The sequence below is a fragment of the Mustelus asterias genome, chromosome 30, assembly GCF_964213995.1.
Source record: "Mustelus asterias chromosome 30, sMusAst1.hap1.1, whole genome shotgun sequence".
Classification (NCBI taxonomy): Eukaryota; Metazoa; Chordata; class Chondrichthyes; order Carcharhiniformes; family Triakidae; genus Mustelus; species Mustelus asterias.
In genome coordinates this window covers 12420630-12440914 of record NC_135830.1, presented here as the reverse complement: position 1 = coordinate 12440914, position 20285 = coordinate 12420630, and the positions used below count along the sequence as shown (strand labels likewise).

Here is a 20285-nt window from a genome sequence, read left to right as displayed (position 1 = left end):
CTACTGTGTTTGTTCTTGACCTGTTGCACATGTGACATTTCCAGCTGTGATGTAGACTTGCAAAACTCACTCGGCTGACATTAGTCGATCTGCGTTCGATCAGGTAGTAAATCAGGTTATTTTTAAATAGTTTGCTGAGAGCTATAAATAATCGTTCTCTGAGCGGGAATTGAAAACAAACAACACTGGGGAGTACTGAATACAACCCACTGGACTCCCAGGGCCACGGGTGAACTGTGTTTGTCAAAATGACTTACCATATATCCCTTAATGTGTCCAGTTTGGATGGAACATCAGTGACTGCTTCAGCTAATGACAACACCGATTGTGCTTGCTGGGACATGAAATCGACAGTGAGGTGAAATACTCCCACAAGATGCTGAAGTGATCGTGGTATATAAAATTCTAAATAGGATTGAAGGAAGTAAAATCTTTTTTCTTATGCGCAATCGGGAACACCATGTCAAATGTATAGGTTGAGAGGTGGTAGATTTAAAACTGAGATGAGGAGGAACTGCTTCTCACTGAGGGTCGTGAATTTGTGGAATGCATTACCGCATAGCGCGGTTGAGTCTGAATCATTAAATGATTTCAAGAAAGAGACAGATATATTCCTGATAATAAAAGGGATGAGGGGATATTGGAACAGGTAGGGAAGTGGATTTGAGAACAGGGAGAGATCAGTCATGAACTGATTGCATGATGGTTCAGGCTCGAAGCGCTGAATTTGCCCACTTCTGCTCCTAATTCTATGTTCCTAAGTGTAACTTTCAATTTTTCAAACCCACCAACTCATCACTGTGGCTCCAATGTAATCTACGTACATTACATCCACAGGTTCCCCTTCATCCACAACACAACTGAGTCCTGTAAGGGACTGAGGAATGGCCCCATTCTGTAGTTTAATTACTTTAAATTTCTTTATTTCCCTCATTTAATCTCTCCTGATTTACACCCGGCAAGAGGCCTCAAACCCTCTTGTTATGCTGCTGGATAACACTTGTTTAAAACTTCCTACATTTCTAAAAATTCCCAGTTGTTCCCAATGAAGGGTTATGGAGCTAAAATATCAGATTTGTTTTCCTGTGCACACAAGCTGTCTGGTTTTCTGAGTTTTTCCAGCATTTTCACCTTTCACTGCAGAAGTCTGAGCAGCTTTGGATGTCAATGGAAATATTTTCATTGAACAACATCCTCAGCAGCGGCTCGTTGGACGAGGGGTATGACTCGGGCCTGGGGAGTAAACATCTACAAACGTGTGAGCGTTCTCGGGTTCACATGCCGGACTCGATCCCTCAATCAGCTGTTGTTTCGTATTGGACAAGTCATAGGTTTTATAAATGTATTTTCAGCGCAAACGTTGGGATTAGTTTCCGTGGGATTTGGTTGGGGAACCTGAGCACACAGTGCAGGCAATCTATCAACACAACACTCACACAAGAAAATCAAGACATTAAAAGGTGAATATGCTTGTGGCCATTCACTTTATCTCTGTTCACCAGTTTAGAGGACCCCATGTTTGTTGGTAGAGACAGCTGGCTGTGTGATTATTGTTATTCATTCTTGGGTTGTGGATGTCTACCCCACTCGCTATTTCTGTTTTTCATTGTCTCTATATATTTCCCTCAGACTTACTGACGATGTTTTTATTACGTTGACATCTTTTGCTCCTTGCTCTGTCCATTATTTCGCTGTCTGTGTGTAACCGAGGTTCACTGGATTGATTTATGAGTTTCTCCTGGGAGCAGAGAATCAGTGGGATGAGTCTGTTCGCTCTGGAGTTAAGAATTATCAGAGGTGATCTTATTGAAAAGTCTGAAACTGGGAAACAGTTTGACAGTGTAAATGTTGAGTTCCCTCCACCCCGAGCTAAATTATTAAGAACAAAGAATAATAAGGAGAATGATGTAAGAGGAGTTTGGAATATTTGGGAGAGGTGATGCTAAGAATTGGAAGATGTGAATAATGTAATTAATGATTCAGAGGAATGGATAGGAAATTTGGAGATTCTGTCGGTGGATTCATTGTAAACTTTGAAATCAGAACAAGCTGAAGACACCAGATGGAAAAGCCGTATTTGTCTCCATGCATTTTAGGTTATGGAAATGATTTGACTGCATGTTCCCGGCTCGCTCAGTCGGTAGAGCATGAGACTCTTAATCTCAGGGTCGTGGGTTCGAGCCCCCCGTTAGGCGACATTGATTTTTAAACTTTGCCTCATTCCTGGGTGAATTCCAGATCTCCGTTCCTCCAGAAGTGTCACCGCTCAAACTGAGTATTTCTCCTTTCTGCGTTGTTTATGTCACAGTTGTGGGTTTCTGACTGAAAACTGCCTCCAGTTCACTGGAAGGCGGGGAGTTTAGCCCTGAACTCAGCGAGAGGTTTTGATCTCATTTATTATGAGATTTAAACCCAGATCAGCGAGGTTGTGTCAGTGGGAACAATAATCATCTCCATTGTAATTCAATCACTCCAGCCTTCCATCCGATCAAAAGACCGTTTGTTCTTTCCTCCTCTTCCTCTCTATTTTCTTTGACTCTGTACTTGTTTAGAACATAGAACAGTACAGCACAGAACAGGCCCTTCGGCCCATGATGTTGTGCCGAGCTTTATCTGAAATCAACATCAAGCTATCCCACTCCCTATCATCCTGGTGCGCTCCATGTGCCTATCCAATAACCGCTTAAATGTTCCTAAAGTGTCTGACTCCACTATCACTGCAGGCAGTCCATTCCACACCCCAACCACTCTCTGCGTAAAGAACCTACCTCTGATATCCTTCCTGTATCTCCCACCACGAACCCTCTGGTTATGCCCCCTTGTTATAGCTCCATCCACCCGAGGAAATAGTCTTTGAACGTTCACTCTATCTATCCCCTTCATCATTTTATAAACCTCTATTAAGTCTCCCCTCAGCCTCCTCCGCTCCAGAGAGAACAGCCCTAGCTCCCTCAACCTTTCCTCATAAGACCTACCCTCCAAACCAGGCAGCATACTGGTAAATCTCCTCTGCACTCTTCCCAGCGCTTCCACATCCTTCTTATAGTGAGGTGGCCAGAACTGCACACAATATTCCAAATGTGGTCTCACCAAGGTCTTGTACAGTTGCAGCATAACCCCACGGCTCTTAAACTCCAACCCCCTGTTAATAAAAGCTAACACACTATAGGCCTTCTTCACAGCTCTATCCAATTGAGTGGCAACCTTTAGAGATCTGTGGATATGAACCCCAAGATCTCTCTGTTCCTCCACAGTCTTCAGAACCCTACCTTCGACCCTGTAACCCACATTTAAATTAGGCCTCCCAAAATGAATCACCTCAACTTATCAGAGTTAAACTCCATTTGCCATTTTTCAGCCCAGCTTTGCATCCTATCTATGTCTCTTTGCAGCCTACAACAGCCCTCCACCTCATCCACTACTCCACCAATCTTGGTGTCATCAGCAATTTTACTGATCCACCCTTCAGCCCCCTCCTCTAAGTCATTAATAAAAATCACAAAGAGCAGAGGACCAAGCACTGATCCCTGCGGCACTCCGGTAGCAACCTGCCTCCAATCCGAAAATTTTCCATCCACCACCACCCTCTGTCTTCGATCAGACAGCCAGTTACCTATCCAATTGGCCAACTTTCCCTCTATCCCACACCTCCTCACTTTCATCATAAGCCGACCATGGGGGTCCTTATCAAACGCCTTTCTAAAATCCATGTATATGACATCAACTGCCCTACCTTCATCAACACACTTAGTTACCTCCTCAAAAAATTCTATCAAATTTGTGAGGCAGGACTTGCCCTTCACGAATCCGTGCTGACTATCCCGGATTAATCCACATCTTTCTAAATGGTCGTAAATCCCATCTCTAAGGACCTTTTCCATCAATTTACCAACCACCGAAGTAAGACTAACCGGTCTATAATTACCAGGGTCATTTCTATTCCCTTTCTTAAACAGAGGAACAACATTCGCCATTCTCCAGTCCTCTGGCACCATCCCCGTGGACAGCGAGGACCCAAAGATCAAAGCCAAAGGCTCTGCAATCTCATCCCTTGCCTCCCAAAGAATCCTAGGATGCATTTCATCAGGCCCAGGGGACTTATCGACCTTCAGTTTATTCAAAACTGCCAGGACATCATCCCTCCGAACATCTATTTCCTCCAGCCTATTAGCCTGTAACACCTTCTCTTCCTCAAAAACATGGCCCCTCTCCTTGGTGAACACTGAAGAAAAGTATTCATTCATCACCTCGCCTATCTCTACTGACTCCATACACAAGTTCCCACTACTGTCCTTGACCGGCCCTAACCTCACCCTGGTCATTCTTTTATTCCTCACATAAGAGTAAAAGGCCTTGGGGTTTTCCTTGATCCGACCCGCCAAGGACTTCTCGTGTCCCCTCCTCGCTCTCCTAAGCCCCTTTTTCAGCTCATTCCTTGCTAACTTGTAACCCTCAATCGAGCCATCTGAACCTTGTTTCCTCATCCCTACATAAGCTTCCCTCTTCCTTTTCACAAGACATTTTACCTCTTTCGTGAACCATGGTTCCCTCACTCGGCCATTTCCTCCCTGCCTGACAGAGACATACCTATCAAGGACATCCAGTATTTGTTCCTTGAAAAAGTTCCACTTTTCATTAGTTCCTTTCTCTGACAGTTTCTGTTCCCATCTTATGCCCCCTAATTCTTGCCTAATCGCATCATAATTACCTCTCCCCCAATTGTAAACCTTGCCCTGCCGTGCGGCCCTATCCCTCTCCATTGCAATAACAAAAGACACCGAATTGTTGTCACTATCTCCAAAGTGCTCTCCCACAACCAAATCTAACACTTGGCCCGGTTCATTTCCCAGTACCAAATCCAATGTGGCCTCACCTCTTGTCGGCCTATCCACATATTGTGTCAGGAAACCCTCCTGCACACACTGCACAAAAACTGCCCCATCCGAACTATTTGACCTACAAAGGTTCCAATCAATATTTGGAAAGTTAAAGTCCCCCATGACAACTACCCTGTGACCCCCACACATATCCATAATCTGCTTAGCAATTTCTTCCTCCACATCTCTATTACTATTTGGGGGCCTATAGTAAACTCCTAACAACGTGACCGCTCCTTTCCTATTTCTAACCTCAGCCCATATTACCTCAGTGTTCAGATCCCCCTCGAAGTGTCTTTCCACAGCCGTTAAACTATCCTTGATTAACAATGCCACTCCTCCACCTCTTTTACCAGCTTCCCTACATTTAGTGAAACATCGATACCCCGGAACGTCCAACAACCATTCCTGTCCTTGTTCTACCCACGTCTCCGTAGAGGCCACAACATCGTAGTCCCAAGTACCAATCCACGCCCCAAGTTCATCTACCTTGTTCTGGAAGCTCCTTGCATTGAAGTAGACACACTTCAACCCACCTTCCTGTCTACCGGTACCCACCCGTGACCCTGATACCTTCCCCAATACCTCACCACGCTCACTGACTTCTGGACTAAACCATTAAATCACTACTTTTTTCCAGTTAGGGTCAAAGGTCAGCGACCTGAATCATTCACTCTCTTTCCCTCTCCACAGAAGCTGCTGAAGCTGATGAGTGCTTCCAACATTTTCTGTTTTGAGGTGGGATTCGCACCAACTACAATTCCTAGTTTTGGATCACAGTGGTTCACTCTTCTCTGACTGAATCTTACCTGTTTGAACAGTTGAAAGGCTGAGGTTTTAAATAATAAGACACCAGAATATGTCACCCTGTTTGATATGAAATGAAACAAAATGAGAATTAATCATTTCTTAAAATGCTGCGAATGCAATATGTATTTTGTTGTCAATGCCAGCATTTGTTGTCCATCCCGATTTCCCTCTGAACTGAGTATTTTGCTGGGCCATTTCAGAGGGCAGTTAAGAGTCAATCACATTGCCTTTCCTCTGGAGTCCCATGGAGGGCAGAAAGGAGAAGGATGACAGATTCCTTCTGCAAGATGTGTTTTCATGACAATCAGAAAACAAAGCTTCATTACTGAGACTAGCTTTCACTTCCGTTTCAGTTCTAGACTGCGGTGGGTTCGTGACCTGTGAGCCTGGGCCACATGATTCATACTCCACTCATTTTACCACTATGTTACCATCTTCCCGGAAGAGTGTAAGTTTAAACCTTCACATGGACTCAAACTACTTAATTTCACATTGAAAACAAACATTTAAAGCAGTGTACTGTTGAAATCAGTGTCGTACACTCAGGATACCGGGGAATTGACGAGATATCTATTGCTTTCGTTCAAAGACAGAAGAATGTGGTGAATCCTCAGCGTGAGCGATGAAGGAGCTGCGCTCCGAAAGCTCGTGATTTCAAGCAAACCTGTTGCACTTTAACCTGGTGTTGTGCGAATACTTACCGGGTACTGAAGGGCATTTCATTTACAATTCGCAAAAAGATTATTTTTATAAAATTAACAGCTTTCAGCAAATCGAACCGCAATCACATTGCAGACGGTGCAGTGAGTTACTCTCCTGGCCTCATTGCATCAGCCCCAGAGGACGATTTCACAAGAACACAAAAAGCTCAGCGATAAAGAGGTCGGTGGCTTCATTCATCAGGGATCACCCTAGAGCACGTGACCTTTCTCCCAAATCACACACGCCCACAATTGCTCAATAATGCTCAGATCACCTCAATTTCCGTGTTGGTTTCGTTGATAGAATTTGTTGCTTTCACTGCAATGGTCTGGGTTCGATCCCCGGTCAGGGAATGATGATTCATTGCTCTCGTGCAACACATGAATTAAGGAGAGTGGGTATTACTTCCTGGTCGAAAACAGGAGCGATACTTGTGGCAGGTTGAACAGGAAGAAGGAAAAATCTGCCCCATTCCACAATCCTGTCAATTACCCACAACAATTCATATTTACATTCGGAAGTCTTACAACACCAGGTCTATTTGAAGTCAGGAGCTTTCGGGGCGCTGATAAAATGAAGCAAATTGATTTTATTATCGGAGCAAATGAACCTGTTGGACTTTAACATGATGCTGTGAGACTTCTTATTGTGCCCTCCCCAGTCCAACGCCGGTATCCCGACATCATATTTACATTGCAATTGCTGGTACCAACTATCAGAATGAGTGAGTTACCTTCTACTGCATTAAATTTCACTGTAGCTCACCACATTCAAAGAGTAATGTTTGTTTTAAACCTTATTGTGGTAAATCTGTTGAAAAACTTCAGCTATCACTGCTCTGCTTTCATCACACTGGAAGCTAATGTGAAAAGATGAATAATTTCAAAGCTGAACAACGTGCACGAGACAGGAAGGAGAATGCGACTGTGAATAATTGGCACTGTGCATATTCCTGTATTCAGTCTATGGGAGAACCAGGAGAATGAAATCCTGGTGATCCAGTGCTTAGGATTTGGCGCTTTCAGGGTCATATATCGGCTTCGATATGCCGGGATTTAAAGTTTTTGACAATCCATCTAACAAACCTGAGTTGTTTCCTGGTCGAAAACAGCTCTGTCAGAAGCAATGGAGTTAGATCTATATTTGTGTCCGAATTGGAACTGTCACATGGGCAACAGTTCAAGAACAAACACAGATTGTGAATGGCAGTGATAGGCTGCAAAGCGCTGCCAATAGAGATGGGGATACAAGTTCAAATCTGCATGACAATGGGGTTGATTTTATCGGTTAGATTGACACAAACATCTCCTAGTCCTGGATCCAAATCCCGAGCATCAGTTCACAGCTGAGGGGGTGTAGCTCAGTGGTAGAGCATTTGACTGCAGATCAAACGGCTCGCGGTTCAAATCCGAGTGCCCCCTTCCTTGTCTTTGTCTGAGTTTCAATTGTGGTTGTCTTTCTTTGGCTGCAAAGCGCATTGTGACGTCCACCAACCGGGAAAGGCGTCGCAGAAATACAATTCGGTCTTTCATAAATTACCTTCAGTCCCAGTTTTTGGTTCCTGACAATCGTCAATACAAACAGTTTGTCCCTTTCTGCCCAATCAAACGGCCCTTTCCCATGTTGGGAGAAGCGGGAAACCCCTAAATCGCTGCAACACTGTCGGGGGTAAAGTAGTCAAAGGGGTTTGCATAGTATTCTATACGATGTGGTCATGTTGCAGTTCTCGACTATGTTTTTAAAAAAGAGAATTGGGGTTGGATATATAACAGCACTTGCTGACACCCTAATATAGTGCGTCTTCGTCTTAATTGCGGAATTCGTTATTGCGTTCGACTTTAAGCAAATGTTTGGTGGCTCAGTACCATCCAGAGGCGGTCGTTGTACTTTTATTTTCCCCATAAGCATTCATTGTCGCGCAGTTCCGGCTTGTGAACAGAGGCAACAATAAAAATATTTCTCAAGTGTTGCCGCTCGACTGTTGTCAGGTGTTGTCAACATTATTTATTTAATGAATATTCATATCATCCATATCAAAGAACAAAGAACAAAGAACAATACAGCACAGGAACAGGCCCTTCGGCCCTCCAAGCCCGCGCCGCTCCCCGGTCCAGGAATGAATCCTGAATCCAGGATCCCCGACCAATTTTCCAGCCTATCTACATACCAATATCCTATCCACCGAGCTGTCCCTCACAGCTACGATGCTTTGTTCATTACAACCTATTAACTCACCCCCACCCCCCCATTCCAGACCATGTGATCTCCAGGGAGAGGCGAAAACCCAGAGTGAAAAACCCCAGGGCCAATATGGGGAAAAAAAATCTGGGAAATTCCTCTCCGACCCCCTGAGGCGATCGAAACGAGTCCAGGAGATCACAATGGCCCTGATCGGAAAATGCGCCCGCGCCGCTCCCTGGTCCAAATTAGACCACTCTTTTGTATCCCTCCATTCCCACTCCGTTCATATAGCTGTCTAGATAAGTCTTAAACGTTCCCAGTGTGTCCGCCTCCACCACCTTGCCCGGCAACACATTCCAGGCCCCCACGACCCTCTGTGTGAAATATGTCCTTCTGATATCTGTGTTAAACCTCCCCCCCTTCACCTTGAACCTATGACCCCTCGTGAACGTCACCACCGACCCGGGGAAAAGCTTCCCACCGTTCACCCTATCCATGCCTTTCATAATTTTATACACCTCTATTAAGTCTCCCCTCATCCTCCGTCTTTCCAAGGAGAACAACCCCAGTTTCCCCAATCTCTCCTCATAACCAAGCCCCTCCATACCAGGCAACATCCTGGTAAACCTCCTCTGTACTCTCTCCAAAGCCTCCACGTCCTTCTGGTAGTGTGGCGACCAGAACTGGACGCAGTATTCCAAATGCGGCTGAACCAACGTTCTATACATCTGCAACATCAGACCCCAACTTTTATACTCTATGCCCCGTCCTATAAAGGCAAGCATGCCATATGCCTTCTTCACCACCTTCTCCACCTGTGACGTCACCTTCAAAGATCTGTGGACTTGCACACCCAGGTCCCTCTGCGTCTCTACACCCTTTATGGTTCTTCCATTTATCGTGTAGCTCCTCCCTACATTATTCCCACCAAAATGCATCACTTCGCATTTATCAGGATTGAACTCCATCTGCCATTTCCTTGCCCATGGTATAATGTATATTCATTTCAAATATGCAATTAAAGTTAAGAATTAGAGTCTTGGCTGGATGTGTTTGTGTGTCAGTTCTCCGATGAGTCCTCATCTGAGACTGGGAAACAATGTCTCAGTATTCTGTAGGTTCAATAAAATTGTCTCTCAGTCTTCTAAACTCCAGGGAATTTCAGCACAATTTACACAGCCTCTCATCCCAGGAGAACTCTCTCATCACAGGAACCTACCCAGTGGACCGTCTCCGATGGAAGGGTAGCCTTTTTCGAAAATAAAAAGCATTGTCGATATCAGAACTACACCGAATATTTCACACTTGCTCCCAACAAAACCCTGTATAAATGTAAATTGGTGTTTTTATTCTTATACAGCAATCTGTTGGCAATAAAAACCAAAATGCTATTCCCTTCCTATTGTTTGCTGCACCACCATGCTATCTTCCTGCGTTCCTTGTACAAACACACCCAAATCTCTCAAGACAAACGCTTATATTAGGAAAGACGATGGCCTGGTGATATTATCGCGAGATTATTTATCCAGAAACTCATCCAATTTTATGGGGCCCCGCTTTTGAATCCTGCCACGGCACGTTGTAGAATTGTTTTTCAATAAAAACTATCTGGAATTAAGAATCTACTGATGACCATGAAACCATTGTCGATTGTCGGAAAAACAAACATTGAGTTCGGTAATGTGCTTTACGGAAGGAAACCTGCCGTCCCTTATCCGGCCTGGCCTACACTGACTCCAGAGCTGCAGCAAAGTGTTTGATCCTAACTGTCCCAGGGCAACCAGGATGGGCAATAAATGCTGGCCGGCAGCGACACCCATTTCTAATCAATTAAAAAAGAACTAGGTCACCTTCACAAACATTGTCTGCTCTTTCTCCGTTTATGAACAAGATAAGATCTTTCTGGGCAACATGGTGGCACTGATGCCTCACAGCGCCAGGGGCCCGGTTTCAATTCCCGGCATTGGTTACTGTCTGTGCAGAGTCTGCATGCTTTCCCCGTGTTGCGTGGGTTTCCTGCGGGTGCCCCTTCTTATTCCCACAGAGTGAAAGATGTGCTGGTTAGGTACATTGGCCATGCTAAATTAGCTGTCAATTTACCCGAGAAGGTGCCGGTTCTGCCGATGACGTAATTGTCACAGAAACTTCATTGCGGTGTTAAAGTAAGCTTAATTGTGGCACTAATAAATAAACTTTAAACTGTCCAACTGATGCAACCAATGAGCTATGGAGCCAATTCCTGCGCCCAGCGTGGAGTTGGTGTATCATCATCAGTGGAGCGAAGAAGAGATTGAATTTTCAGGTGGGTGATATTTGATGGATGTGGAAATATCCGAGGTGGAGAACAAGGAGTCAATCGATGAGACTTGAAAGAGGAAGAATTTGACATGTGTGTCAGTTGTTTTTGTGATAAATGTCTGCCGTGTCATTCTTCTTCAGAGTTTGTTATTGTTACATCTCTGATTTTTCCGGCTCTAATACAATTCATACAGCTGAAGATTGATCTTGTTTCTCCCTTAACAGACACTGTGAGGCGTGCTTTCGTTTAATGAAGAGTTAAATAAGAAGTTATTCGCTACTTGCCTGGTACTCCAACGTGGAACATGGCGATTAAACCTGACCACGGCATGCCAGGAAAGCTAATATTAGAGATTTGAAATTCTTTGATAACCATCTCTGTCTCCACCGCTTCATTTCAAGTCACTTTTGCTACTGACATTGTCACACAGTCATTCTAACATCTTATGACCAACTGAAGCAAATTATGCCTTCTTCCTTTATGTTCAGATACTTTCATCTCCAGAAATTTAGTCCGTGCTGAGCAAAGTGCTCTGTTTAGTTAACAGTTTATCATCAATTCCGGGCCATAGCTATGGAAACATTGACTCTGAACCACTAGACCACCCAGGCTCCACCATCACTTCCTCGATGTTGTCTTTTCCACCATTCATGGTGTCATGTAATCCATCCTGCTTTGTGCCCTATCACAAAAATCCTTTTTTTTCCCCTTTCGCTGAGTGATTCCTCACTTTACAATCAGAAAATACTGGGAATACTCAGTCGGTCAGTTCATGTTTAGTGACAAACGCGCAAATAATTCCAGTAGTCGAATCCCTCTGAAATTAAAAGCTTTTGTTTTTTTTTGTGAAGGCAAAATACTGCGGATGCTGGAACCTGAAACAAAAATAGAAAAATGCTGGAAAATCTTAGCAGGTCTGACAGCAGCTGTCGAGAGAGAATAGAGCCATCGTTTCGAGTCCGGAGCTCTGACGAAGGGTCATCCAGACTTGAAAGTTTGGCTCTTTCCTCTCTCCACAGATGCTGTCATGTCTCTTTAGACCTTCCAAACTTTTCTGTTTATGATGAAACTATTTCTGCCACGATCAAACCAGGGATCTTTCGTGTGTAAGGCGAATGTGACAACCACTACACCACAGAAACATTGCGATGCAATGATTCAAGGAAACTGGTTCCACAAACCCATCAATTGCAAACAATAATTTACATTTGCATTCCATTGGAATTTGTGTGATAACAAAGGTATTTCATAAAGTTAAGGAACTGGACATGTAGCGGTGATGAGATTCGATCACACGCTTCAACTACTATCACTGCCCAGTCAGTTCTCTCACAGCACCAGGTTAAAGTCCAACAGGTTTATTTGGTACCACGAACTTTCGGAGCACTGTCCGAATCAAGTGACTCACGTGATGAAGGGGCGTGCTCCGAAAGCTTGTGCTACCAAATAAACCTGTTGGACTTTAACCTGGTGCTGTGAGATTATTTACTGTGCCTACCCCAGTCCAGCGCCGGAAACTCCACATCATTACTGCCCTGAGCTCATCAATGGTACCAGCAGAACCTATTGATGCCGTATCTGGTATTGCCAATGAACAGCATCAATGGAGTAGAATTGGGTCACATGAACCATTGAGCCTCCTCCATGATTGAATCAAGGCAGATCCACAGCCTCAATCCCAATTTCCCAGCTTATACCAACAGCCCTTCATTCACTTAGATTCCAACAACTCTCCACCTCAACCTTCAAAGTCTTCATCAACTGAAGATTCACAGACCTCTGTGCCGCTACAGAATTGATGCAAGATGGCGTCCGAGCGAGGCGAACTCTTGGAAGCTGTGCCCAGCATACCTTCTAACTCTATCTTTTACTCTCGTTCTATGCTTCTAAAACTTCATTCTAACTCTTTTAAACTCTCTCACAATGCTTCAATTCAATTTCTAGCATCCCGGCTATGACTGTAACACTACACTCTGCACTCTCTCGTTTCCTTCTCTATGAACGGTATGCTTTGTCTGTACAGCGCGCAAGAACCAATACTTTTTATTGTATGCTAATACATGTGACAATAATAAGTCAAATAATTCCAAAGATTCACAAGCCTTGGAGTGAAGAAATATCTCCATATCTCAGTCATGAATGGCTGAAACATTAACCAGAAAATGTACGCCCAGAGTACCTTGCTGAGGCACTTTTGCCACTGTCGAACCGGAACATCACTCATTTGCCATGGCTAATCCATCGAACCTGCATCAGCTGCATCGTGAGTGTGACAGTGGAAGCAGAAAAGCAACAGGATGCCAGCGGCGACTTTGCTGAGGGTATTCTTTTTCAATAAATGGTGAAGAACAAATTTACATTTTGTCTGCACCAATCCAGTTCATATGCAACAGCGACCAAGAATCGGGGATAATTCAAAAAAATATTAATTTCGATAATGTTTCGACCTTATTTTGAATCGGGGAACTCATCGTATATGAAATGAACATGTTAACTCCTACAATCCAGAAACTCTGCTGATGACCAATGTGACCGGCCGAGAATATCAAACCGTGCTGTCTGATTGCAATTTAAATCCTTGTTTTGTTGAAATATAATTCGGTTGCAAACCTTCGCCATGTGGCAGAGTCATTGATCTAACATAAGATTCAGAAAATAACATTTGTCCCGAATGTTATCTCTTTCTCCATGAATGCAGTTGCAGAATATTATTCAAGCATTGGGGGAGTGTAAATGCCACATGGCTGTGAGATAATGTGATTCCTTGATATTTAATAACACTTAGAGATGGGCAGCTGCTTTGAAAAGTTTTTATCAACTTTTTTTGAACACAAGGGTCAGTATACTTCAGGAACACAGGTGACACATGGAAGTGTTTAGAATTTGATGCGTGTGCACAGATTCTGCCAAACCTGCTGAGAATTTCCACCATCTCATGCTTGTATTATAAATACAGGTTTTATCAGAACATAAAACGGCAAGACGGCAATGATAAATGAAATAGTCCCACAAGCTGTTCACATGTAACTTTCAATTTCCAAAACCCACCAACCTCATCATTACTGATCCTGTGAAAACTTACCTTGTAAAACACGGCAGGCATTCATCTCTCAAAGAACTGAAACGCCTCAAATGTGAACTCTCTGCTCTCAATCTCAGGACTTTTCAATGAGAAAAGCAGCATTCTGGTGAAAGTTTAACTCAGTCCTCATTCCACTGATCTTTGCCGACTTACTGTGTATTTCCCTCATTGAACACATTTCAGGTTGGGACAGACAGATTCCTGATCTATCTGAGAAAGAAGAGGAATGGGCAGGAAAATGGAAACCCAAGATCAAACATAGGTTAAAGTTTCGAGTTCAGTTATTGAGTTTAATAATTTTTGAAATATATAAATTGTTACAAATAATATGTCAGAGATAAATGTTCAATAAACTAACGTCGGCTAACAGTAGAGGCAGAAACACACGATAAGTTTTTTTTAAAAAATGTTGCCCAAGGACTCAGTGACACTCAAAAACCGAAAGACAACAAAAGCAGATCGAGTGGAAAAAAAGCCCCGTTCCTGGATGGTCTGGAACCATCAACTTTTCGGTTAATAGCCGAACGCGCTAACCAATTGCGCCACAGAGACTGACACAACTGGAACCTACAAGGCATCCTAAATCAGGGTGACAGCGTGTTGGCTGCAAGTTAGACGCCAATTCAATTTTCACCAAACCTGACATAGAAGGACCAAATGATGGCATCGTTTACAAATCTAAACATGTATATTTTATTATTTTACCCCACAGTGTTGTTGTGGTGTAATGGTTAATCCCTTCTCTTAACATGGAAAAGGGCCGTTTGAAAGAGCAGGGAGGGACAGACTGTTCCCACTGACTGGGCTCAGTAACAGAGGACTTGGAATGAAGATCATGAAATAATTGCATTTATATAGAACCTATCCCGACCTGCGGACGTCACAAAGCACTTTCCAGTCAATGAAGGGCAGTTTTAATTGAAAAAAATCAATTAAGCACGGAAGCAGGCATTCGATTTGAATGCAGAAACGTCGTGACCTGCAGTCAAATGCTCTATCCCTAAGCTATATTCCCTTTATTCTAAGCTCCCGTTTTGTCGCTCGTTAGTCCTCTGTCTCGCGTGGTCTATACTTATGTTTGCTCCTCTGTGTGCGTCACTGGGCTTACGTACACCAAGGGCGTGAACGCGTTTTTTTTTAACCATCACAAACTCTATTCACTTACTTTATAAATCTTCTTGGTAAATGTACAGAAGATGGCAAAAGGCTGAAAGTTGCGAGATGAAATTGACCTTTTCTGTTATTTGTGAGTGAAGGGTGCTTCTTGACTGAGTTCCCGTATGTTCCATTGTGCAAGATGATTAAAAGTTTTCTTTGATCAACATTTAAACAGACAGCGGATTCACTCGGTGTGATGGTGGTCCCAGTTCTCTATCTGCGATCACAGCATCAGTTCACGTCACTTACTGTAAACCCAATATTTCTAATACGTTGGATGTTTAATCTAATTTACTTCATTTTATATTTCATTATTTCCATCTCAGATCTATTTCCACCAGAGGCAAGTCTCTCTTTCAAAGTGTTCTGTTCAGGTTGAACATAAGTTAGTCCTTCATCCAGTGGCAACAACGATTACTTTTCGCTGCCGTATAAAAGCGGCAATGAGGTGAAGTAGTCACACAAGCTGCTCATGTGTTCCTCTCAATTTCCAAAATCCACCAACCTCATCACTGCAGCTCCTGTGTAATCACTGTTCAGTACACCCACCGGCTCCCGATTATCCACAGGACACGCGACTGCTTCAAAGATCTTGTGAATGGTCTCATGCTGCGGTGCAGACATTCTGTGATACTCTGCTTTCCTCACTCTCAGGCCATGGACAACACAGTACTTGTTCATTTATCTCTCCTGAATTGTTCCTTATCAGAGCTGTTTCCTGTTGTTATGCTTTCTAGCTCCTGGATTTCACTTGTTTAAAACTTCCTACATTTCCAACCTTTACCCGTTGAAAAGAAAAGTTATGCAGGTGTAAGAGGAGATTCCTTTTCCTGTGTGCACATGCTGCCTGGCTTCCTGAGTTTTTCCAGCGCTTCCAACTTCCACTGCAGTTGTCAGATCAGATTTGTATGGCAATATAATATCTGTATTTGAGCCCACCTTGCAGCAGTGGCTCGTTGGTCTAGGAGTATGGTTCTCGCTTTGGGCGTTGTGATTTGCCAGTTTGCGAGAGGCCCTGGGTTCAAATCCCAGGCCAGCCCCGTTGTTGTTAGCAAGGGCGAAGTCTTGCTCATTTCTTTGCCGTGGACAGGGCAGGATGAGTTCACTCACGGTTCGGTTTGGGAAACTGCCTCTCAAGCAGTTCGAGATGTTTTCAAAAGTTGACTATGCTTTTGAACATTCTCTTTGTCCCTCGTCAACGATTCAGAGGACCCAATGCTTGTGGACTCCGGCCGCTGGCTTTGTCTACATTGTTATTCATGCATTAGATGTGGCTGACTCCCCCACTCACTGTCTATATCTGTCTCTTTGTTTCTGTGTATCGACGTCAGTCTCTTTCACTGTCTCAGTCTCTCTTTGTGCCTCTATCAACTTTCCATACTTTGCTCTTATTTCCCTCTATTCTCGCGCTGTTTGTGTAACCAAGATTCACTGGATTGATTGTTGTGATGAGGCAGTTGCCCTTGGAGGAGAGATTCATTGCTGTTACCATGTTCTCCCTGGGGTATGGAATAATGAAAAGTGATCCCATTGAAAAGTCTGGAAAGGCGAGACTGTTTGACAGTGTACATGCTGAGAGATTGTTTCCACCGCCGCTCTCCCCCACCCCACAACCCCGCAACACCCCCTCCACCCCCCACCCCACTCCTCCCCCGCCTCTTGCTGGAGTCTGGAGTGCTTTGAACTGGGCTCACATTATCCGGATGGTGTGTCAACCATTTAGGACTGAGTTGAGGAGACAATTCCGCACTCAGAGGCCATCGTCATAGAGAACAGAACGGATTACTGCAAAGAGGTGTACCGACAACTGAACAACGAGGAACACTACAGACAGTTACCCACAGATCCGACTAAAGAACACACACGTCAACTCAGCACTCCGATCAAAACCTTTGATCCGGGCCTTCAGAGCACCCTCCGTGCTCTCATCCCACGTACTCCCCGCGTTGGAGATCACTACTGCCTCCCAAAGATACACAAGGCAAAAACACCCGGCCGTCCCATCGTATCGGGCAATGGGACCCTGTGCGAGAACCTCTCTGGCTATGTCGAGGGCATCCTGAAACCCATGGTACAAAGAACCCCCAGCTTTTGTCGCGACACGACGGTCTTCCTACATAAAGTCAACACACATGGAGCAGTTGAACCAGGAGCACTCCTCGTCACAATGTATTTCTCGGCACTCTACACCAGCATCCCCCACGATGATGGCATTGCTGCAACGGCCTCAGTACTCAACGCCGAAAACTGCCAGTTTCCAGATGCAATTTTACAACTCATCCGCTTCATCCTGGACCACAATGTCTTCACCTTCAACAACCAGGTCTTCATCCAGACACACCGAACAGCCGTGGGGGCCAAATTCGCACCTCAATATGCCAACCTCTTCATGCACAGGTTCGACCATGCCGACTTCAACGCACAGTGCCTTCAATCGATGCTATACACTAGATACATCGATGACATTTTCTTCCTTTGGACTCGTGGTGAACAATCACTGAAACAACTATATGATGACATCAACAAGTTCCATCCCACCATCAGACTCACCATGGACTACTCTCCGGAATTGGTTGCATTCTTGGACACACGCATCTCCATTAAGGACGCTCACCTCAGCAAATCACTGTACCGCAAGCCCACGGATAACCTCACGATGCCCCACTCTCCAGCTTCCACCCTGAACACGTTAATCATAGAAAGAAACCCTACAGTACAGAAAGAGGCCATTCGGCCCATCGAGTCTGACCACAATCCCACCCAAGCCCTACCCCCATATCCCTACATATTTACCCACTAATCCCTCTAACCTATGCATCCCAGGACACTCAGGGCAATTTTTAGCATGGCCAATCAACATAATCCGCACATCTTTGGACTGTGGGAGGAAACCGGAGCACCCGGAGGAAACCCACGCAGACGCGAGGAGAATGTGCAAACTCCACACAGACAGTGACCCGAGCCGGGAATCGAACCCAGGTCCCTGGAGCTGTGAAGCAGCAGTGCTAAGCACTGTGCTACCGTGCCGCCATCCCATACGGACAAGCCCTCCGTACACACAGGATCTGCTCTGATGAGGAGGATCGCAACAGACACCTCCAGACGCTGAAAGATGCCCTCATAAGAACAGGATATGGCGCTCGACTCATCGATCGACAGTTCCGACGCGCCACAGCGAAAAACCGCACCGACCTCCTCAGAAGACAAACATGGGACACGGTGGACAGAGTACCCTTCGTCGTCCAGTACTTCCCCGGAGCGGAGATGCTACGGCATCTCCTCCGGAGCCTTCAACATGTCATTGATGAAGACGAACATCTCGCCACGGCCATCCCCACACCCCCACTTCTTGCCTTCAAACAACCGCACAACCTCAAACAGTCTATTGTCCGCAGCAAACTACCCAGCCTTCAGGAGAACAGTGACCATGACACCACACAACCCTGCCACAGCAACCTCTGCAAGACGTGCCGGATCATCGACACGGATGCCATCATCGCACGTGAGAACAGTATCTATCAGGTACACGGTACCTACTCTTGCAACTCGGTCAACGTTGTCTACCTGATATGCTGCAGGAAAGGATGTCCCGAGGCATGGTACATTGGGGAAACCATGCAAACGCTACTACAACGGATGAATGAACACCGCTCGACAATCACCAGGCTAGACTGTTCTCTTCCTGTGGGGGAGCACTTCAGCGGTCACGGGCATTCAGCCTCTGATCTCCGGGTAAGCGTTCTCCAAGGCGGCCTTCACGACACACGACAGCGCAGAGTCGCTGAGCAGAAATGGATAGCCAAATTCCGCACACAAGAGGACGGCCTCAACCGGGATATTGGATTCATGTCACACTTTCGGTAACCCCCACAGCTTGCCTCCTGGACTTGCAGATTCTCACTGGCTCTCCTGTCTGGAGACAATACACATTTCTTTAACCTGTGCCTAATGCTCCCTCCACTCACATTGTCTGTATCTTTAAAACCTGGTTGGCTGTCAGGATTGGCATTCTAATCAGTATTCTGTAACTTGATTTTCTGTCTCTGTGTGCCTTGTTTGCGAGCAGATATCCACTCCATCTGACGAAGGGGCAGCGCTCCGAAAGCTAATGGCATTTGCTACCAAATAAACCTGTTGGACTTTAACCTGGTGTTGTTAAAACTCTCAGTGTGTTTACCCCAGTCCAACGTCGGCATCTCCACATCAGGTAAAAAAAGGCCAGAGGAACAGCCATCGCTCGATAATATCTTGGGTGACCATCTCCAGAGGTCAGGGCAGCCAGTCAAAAAAACATTTGCCTCTGCAGCAGTTCTCCACCCCTGACAGATTAAAATTCGCTTAAGAAAACTATCTAACCGAAGGATACGGAGTTAGAAAGACCTTACAGATCGCACAACTACTGCAGAACTCCAAAATCTTCTGAATCCCATCGAGGCTGTTTGTATAATTTCTTTGAGAGTGACTGAAATTCTGTTATTACAGTATTGGTAATGAATGTTCCTAGTATTATTTGAACAGCATTTCAGTCGAACCGTACCTTAATTGACATGTTTTACTTGTTTACTTAATGTTCTTGGTTATTTGAATAAAATAGCTTGTTGATTATTCACTCAAAGTGAGTGACAGGAATTTTTATCATTAATAAACCTCTGAACGTTTATAAAAAACAGTTCGCAGTTTCACAAATAGTTTTTTCCAGATTACGATGTGAGATAAAGGGGATGAGCCTATGTATCATAACAGTATGGTAATTTACTGAATAACGGCAAGACTGACAAAGTTTGGACAATATTTCACTGTTACCGAAGGGAACAAAGTAAATCTGTGTCGGGAATATAAGCAGAAACAGGAATAGCGGGAGTCCATTTGGCTCGGGGTGCTCTCAAACCTCCACACTTTCAATTGGCAGGTAAGTTTCCAGAACAAGTTTATTGCAGAAATAATACAGGAGTTTAAATTCAGGGCTTTCACTGCCTGGATTCAATTCAATTCTCTGTCTCGATATTGTGCTAATTGTTGTAACTCACACTCAGTTGCTAGTTTAAAAAGAGCCATATTAGACTCAGAACCTTAACTCTCTGTCCGATTCACATTTGCTGCAATACCTGCTGAGAACTTCCAGCACTTTCTGTTTTTATTTTAACATGAATTATTAGCTTGATCATCCACATGAACA

General features: G+C 44.5%; 3 non-coding genes and 1 gene segment (V, D, J or C); 3 read left to right on the top strand and 1 right to left on the bottom strand.

Moving 5' to 3' along the window:
- Positions 1 to 20285, top strand: part of LOC144481024 (Ig heavy chain C region-like) — a 369241-nt gene that overhangs the window by 80717 nt on the left and 268239 nt on the right.
- trnak-cuu (transfer RNA lysine (anticodon CUU)) lies at positions 2123 to 2195 on the top strand. The gene has a single exon. It is a non-coding gene; the product is annotated as a tRNA-Lys (tRNA).
- Positions 7739 to 7810, top strand: trnac-gca (transfer RNA cysteine (anticodon GCA)). Its single transcript has one exon. It is a non-coding gene; the product is annotated as a tRNA-Cys (tRNA).
- trnan-auu (transfer RNA asparagine (anticodon AUU)) lies at positions 14430 to 14503 on the bottom strand. The gene has a single exon. It is a non-coding gene; the product is annotated as a tRNA-Asn (tRNA).